The sequence below is a fragment of the Macaca thibetana genome, chromosome X, assembly GCF_024542745.1.
Source record: "Macaca thibetana thibetana isolate TM-01 chromosome X, ASM2454274v1, whole genome shotgun sequence".
Taxonomy (NCBI): domain Eukaryota; kingdom Metazoa; phylum Chordata; class Mammalia; order Primates; family Cercopithecidae; genus Macaca; species Macaca thibetana.
This window is the reverse complement of record NC_065598.1, coordinates 16,064,893-16,070,859: the sequence shown is the minus strand read 5'-3', so window position 1 is coordinate 16,070,859 and position 5,967 is coordinate 16,064,893. Positions and strand designations below refer to the sequence as shown.

Below are 5,967 nucleotides of genomic sequence, written 5' to 3'. Positions count from 1 at the left end.
CAGTTAGATCTCAGACTGCTGTGCTAGCAATGAGGGAGGCTCTGTGGGTGTAGGACCCTCTGAGCCAGGCGTGGGATATAATCTCCTGGTGTGCCATTTGCTAAGACCCTTGGTAAAGCGCAGTATTAGGGTGGGAGTGACCCGATTTTCCAGGTGTTGTTTGTCACGGTTTCCTTTGGCTAGGAAAGGGAATTCCCTTCCCCCTTGCACTTCGTGGGTGAGGCGATGCCTTGCCCTGCTTCGCCTCTCCCTCATTGGGCTGTACCCACTGTCCTGCACCCACTGTCCAACATGCCCCAGTGAGATGAACCTGGTACCTCAGTTGGAAATGCAGAAATCACCTGTCTTCTGTGTCACTCATGCTGAGAGCTGGAGGCTGGAGCTGTTCCTATTCGGCCATCTTGGCACCACTCTCTCAGTATTTTTTATGTTGACTACTTGTTAAAATGATAATATTTTGAACATAATTGAATTAAATAAAATGTATTACTAAAATGAATTTCACCTCTTTTTATCCTTTTCAGTGTGCTACTAGAAAATGTAAAATTACTTATGTGGCTTGCATTCTACATATATTTTGTTGGATGTTGCTGTCTTGTATGGCAATGAAATGTAATGTTTGAGATTATTCTTTTTACAGGGCAGAAATTCATTATATTTCCAGTTACAGTGTATTTGCATTTCAATAGATAATAATTATTTGCATTACTAACAGTTTTCTATAGCTTAACTTCCACCCTTACAGAGTTATAAAATAGCCTAAATAATGGGAAGACAATCAGTCAAAGGTGCATACCTGGATAGAGCCAGACAATCCTGGCATGGTCACTTGGATAATAAATAGCACTTCACTGAAAAGACACTCAATAATCTTTTGCCCATTTCCAAGTCTTTGGCAATTTTTCCTAAGAGCATCTTTCCATATTCTTTTGTTACTGTCCCATGTGATTATGTAGGATCACATTTTCTTTTCTAGTTAATATGGACAAACTGTACTTGCAAAATTCATACTTAAGCCAGAAATCAATGTTTTAGGAACTCTGACGTTCCCAATAATAAGGATAAAAATGTTGGGAGTAATGCAAATACTTAAATAATCATATAGAATAGAACCAAACACACTTGAAATGATTGAAAAGATAGTGAAATTAAGCGCATTTCGTCATGACTCCTTAGCTTATCACACTGTTGTCGAATGGGTGGAAGCCATAATCTTTTCTGCTATTTAATTAGCTGGAAACAAAGCCTGGCTATTGGTTGACTGGATCTGGTATAAATCCCCTCTCCTCCATTTTTGATTAATCAAACTGCCATTCCTTATTTATTTATTTCAATTGACAAATAATTGTGTATATGTTTATGGTGTATGGCATGAGATTTGGAATTATGTCTACATTGTGTGGAATGGCTAAATTGAGCTAATTAACATATGCATTACCTTAAATACTTATTTTTTTGTGGTGAGAACACAAAATCTTCTCTTAGCAATTTTCAAGTATACAATACATTGTTATTAACTACAGTCACCATGTTGCACAATAGACCTCTTAAACTTATTCCTCCTGTTTAACTAAAACTTTGTACCCTTTGACCAATATCTCCCCCACACCCCCACCCACAGCCCCTGATAACCACCATTCTATTCTCTGCTTCCATGAGTTCAACTTTATTAGATTCCACACATAAGTGAGATCATACGGTATTTGTCTTTGCTCTTTCTTTTAAAGGAAATAAATTCTTCTCCTGTTTAAGTCAAAGGACTTTCTTTGTGATTTTTGGGTCTGTTCATTCTGCTATGGAGATTAACAAATATTAATTAGTGGATGACTGCTGGGAAGTGAAACTCACAACCAATGAAGTGGTTAATTAAAGTTGAACTTTTTGATTGTCATTTCTAATATTTATATATACATATATATATATATATAAGTTTCTTTAAATTATTGATTTAAACACCTGTCTTAGTCCAAAAGAAGATTAAAAAATGGCTGAAAAGGGATTATAGAGATGACTTTTGTTTCAAATATTTTTAAAACATCCAAAATTTAAAGTAGATAACTATCCCTCAAAGTTAGCTGCTCCAAGCTTGATTTGACATTTGACATTCCTGATGCTCTGGCTCAGATCAGAGCGGTTCCAAGAGGCTTGGTGGTGGGGATGGGGGTTCGGTGAGAAGTGTGGCAGGCAGGTCTAGATCTGGCCCCGCCCTTACCCCAGGACACCCCCTTTTCTGTATGCCTTGGACTCCAGTGTCAGTTCTTCTGGCCCAGGGAGGCCGTGGAATTGAGGGCAAGTGTTTGCATTATTGATGAGGGTAAAAAGGACTCCAGAAGTTTTGAGGCTTTGCTTTTTCCCTTAGCCCTACAGAGTCAGGCTTTCATGCAGAAATTGGCCTGGAAATTCTCCACCGATTTCATAGCTGCAATGTTTTTGAGGTGTTTTTTAGATAACAAAAAACTAAATAAAATTCTCAAAGCTTATTTTGTTTACTTTTAGAGTACACAAGACAATTCTGCAAAAATTACAATTATATATATTCTACTTGCTACTAAGACTGTATAACATTGGTGGGGATAAGAGATTATAAGTTTTTTTTGGCCAGGCGCGGTGGCTCACGCCTGTAATCCCAGCACTTTGGGAGGCTGAGGCGGGCGGATCATTTGAGGTCAGGAATTCGAGACCAGCCTGACCAACATGATGAAACCCCGTCTCTACTAAAAATACAAAAAAAATCAGCCAGGTCTGGTGGTGCATGCCTGTAGTCCCAGCTACTCGGGAGGCTGAGGCAGGAGAATTGCTTGAACCCGGGAGGAGGAGGTTGCAGTGAACCGAGATCACGCCACTGTACTCCAGACTGGGTGACAGAGTGATACTGTCCCCCGCAAAAAACCAAAAAACAAACAAAAAAAATAAGTTTTTTTTCCTAAAAATATCTACTTAATGCACTCTTTTAATTTTTATTTTTATTTCAATAGTTTTGGGGGTACAGGTGGTTTTGGTTATGTGGATACATTCTTTAGTAGTGATTTTTGAGATTTTTGCTGTACTCATCACCCAAGCAGTGTACACAGTACCCAATATGTAGTCTTTCATCTCTCACCCCCTCCTAACTTCCCCCTCCACAGTCCCTAAAGTCCATTATATCATTCTTATTCCTTCGCATCCTCGTCGCTTAGCACCCACTTATAAGTGAGAATGGTTTTCCATTCCTGAGTTACTTCAGTTAGAGTAATGGTCTCCAACTCCATCCAAGTTGCTGCAAAAGACATTATTTTATTCCTTTTTATGGCTGAGTAGTATTCCATGGTGTATATATACCACATTTTCTTTATCCACTTGTTGGTTGATGAGCACTTAGGTTGGTTCCATATCTGCAATTGCGAATTGAATGCACTCCTTTTAATAGTCAGTATTACTGTCAATCTCTTTCCCTATTTAATTACTTGAACTATTGGACCCTGCGGATCTGCCCCGAACATCTCCTAAGAAGTGCTCCAGCAGAGCGAAATCTTGAAAGTCATTCACGAAAATGTTGTTAAGAAGTGGCTTGAGCCCTTCTCTGAGCTGGCAGAAGTGAAGGAGAATTACAAGAAATTCTATGAGGCATTCTCTAAAAATCTAAAGCTTGGGATCCATGAGGACTCCACTAACCAGGGACGTCTGTCTGAGCTGCTGTGCTATCACACCTCCCAGTCTGAAGATGAGATGACGTCTCTGTCAGAATATCTCTCTCACATGAAGGAGGCACAGAAGTCCATCTGTTACATCACTGGTGAGAGCAAAGAGCAGGTAGACACCTCTCAAAGCGGGGCTTCGAGGAGGTATACTAGACCACATTCACTGATGAGTACTGCGTGCAGCTGGTCAAGGAGTTTAATAAGAAGAGCCTGGTCTCTATTACCAAAGAGGGTCGAGCTACCTGAGGATGAGAGGAGAAGAAGAAAATGGAAGAGAGCAAGGCAAAGTTTGAGAACCTCTGCAAGCTCATGAAAGGAATCTTAGATAAGAAGGTTGAGAAGGTGACAACCTCCAATAGGCTTATGTCTTCCCCTGCTGCATTGTGATCAACACCTGTGGCTGGACAGCCAATGTGGAGTGAATCATGAAAGCTCAAGCAATTGGAGACAACTCTTTAATGGGCTACATGGTGGCCAAAGAGCACCTGGAGATCAACCCGACCACCCCATTGTGGAGAGGCTGCAGCAAAAGGCTGAGACAGACAAGAATAGCAAAGCTGTCAAGGACCTGGTGGTGCTGCTGTTTGAAACTGCTCTGTTTTCTTCTGGCTTCTCCCTTGAGGATCCCCAGACCCATTCCAGCTGCATCTACCACATGATCAAGCTAGGTATAGGTATTGATGAAGATGAAGTGACAATAGACGAACCCAGTGCTGTTGTTTCTGATGAGATACCCTTGCTTGAGGGTGAGGAGAATGGGTCTCACATGGAAGAAGTAGACTAGGAGTTTATATTTGGAAACCTTGTGCCCTTGTATAGTGTCCCCATGGTTCCTTGAGTGGCTCTGTCCCGTGGCCTTGAGTGGCCTTATCTCACCTGGCTCCTTCTGCAAATGTCTAGTGTTTTTTCTCTCCTGTCAGTGTGTCTAAGGCAGGAAACAAGAGCCTTAAGCCCCATCCTCTTCCTACTTTTATAACAGGATATTGGAGGTTGTGTATTGTGCTTTTTTGCTTATTTTGTTCTGAAATGAAAGTATACCAAATAAAGCAGATGCCGTTTTTATGTGGGAAAAAAACGCTTGCCTGTTCTGTGTGTTGTCTTTTGATTTTCTTGATGGTAACATTTGCAGCACAAGCATTTTTAATTTTGGTGAAGTCCAATTTGTCTGTTTTTTCTTTTGTCACTTGTGCTTTTGGTTGTGCTTAGACCTTGTCGGATCTAAGGAGCCATTGTCTAATCAAGTAGTTAGCTTTCAGTGTCTCCTGAGAATAAGGGCCATAGAAGAGGCTGAGTAAAGACTTGCAACAATGATATGTAATTGCATGTGCGTTTTAAAAAATAGACTATTTTTAGAAAAATTTTCATTTTACAGCAAAATTAAGTGGAAAGTATAGAATGTCATATGTCCCTTTGCCCTGTACCACATCTGGCCTCCTCCATTACCAACATCCCACACCACAGTGGTTCATTTGTTACAATTGATGAACCTACATTGACGTGTCATTATCATCCAAAATGTAGTTTGCATCAGTGTTCGCTCTTAGTGGTGCACATTCTATGGGTTTGGACAAATGTATAATGATATGGATCCACCATTACAGTATCGTACAGAATACTTTCACAGCCCTATACATCCTCTGTGCTCTGCCTATCTCATCCCTCCCTCTTCCTAACCCCTGGAGACAACTGACCTTTTTACCATCTCTATAGTTTCACCTTTTCCAAAATGTCATATAGTTAGAACCATACAGTATGTAGACTTTTCAGATTGGCTTCTTTCACTTAGTAATATGCATTTAAGGTTCTTTCCTGTCTTTTCATAGCTTGATAGCTCATTTCTTTTTAGCGTAGAAAAATATTTCATTGTCTGGACGTACCACCATTTATCCACGTACTGAAGGACATCTTGGTTGCTTCTAAGTTTTGGCAATTATGAATAAGGCTGCTGTAAACATCTGTATGTAGGTTTTTGTGTAGACATAAATTTTCCTCCTGTTTGGGTAAATACCGAAAAGCATGATTGCTGGATTGTATGGTAAGAGCATGTTTAGTTTTGCAAGAAACAGCTGAACTGTCTTCCACGGTGGCTGTACCATATCGTAGTCCCACTAGTAATGAATGAGAGCTCTTGTCGCTCCACATTCTTGCCAGCATTTTGTGTTATCAGTGTTTTGGATTTTCATTATTCTAATAGGTATGTAGTGCTATTTCATTGTTGTTTTAATTTGCATTTTCTTGATGACAGATGATATGGAGCATTTTTTCATATGTTTATTTGCCATCTTCATAT

At 40.0% G+C, this 5,967-nt stretch overlaps 1 pseudogene; it reads left to right on the top strand.

Moving 5' to 3' along the window:
• The first annotated feature begins 3,465 nt into the window (after positions 1 to 3,465).
• On the top strand, positions 3,466 to 4,461 carry LOC126946822 (heat shock protein HSP 90-beta-like; annotated as a pseudogene).
• Positions 4,462 to 5,967: the final 1,506 nt, after the last annotated feature.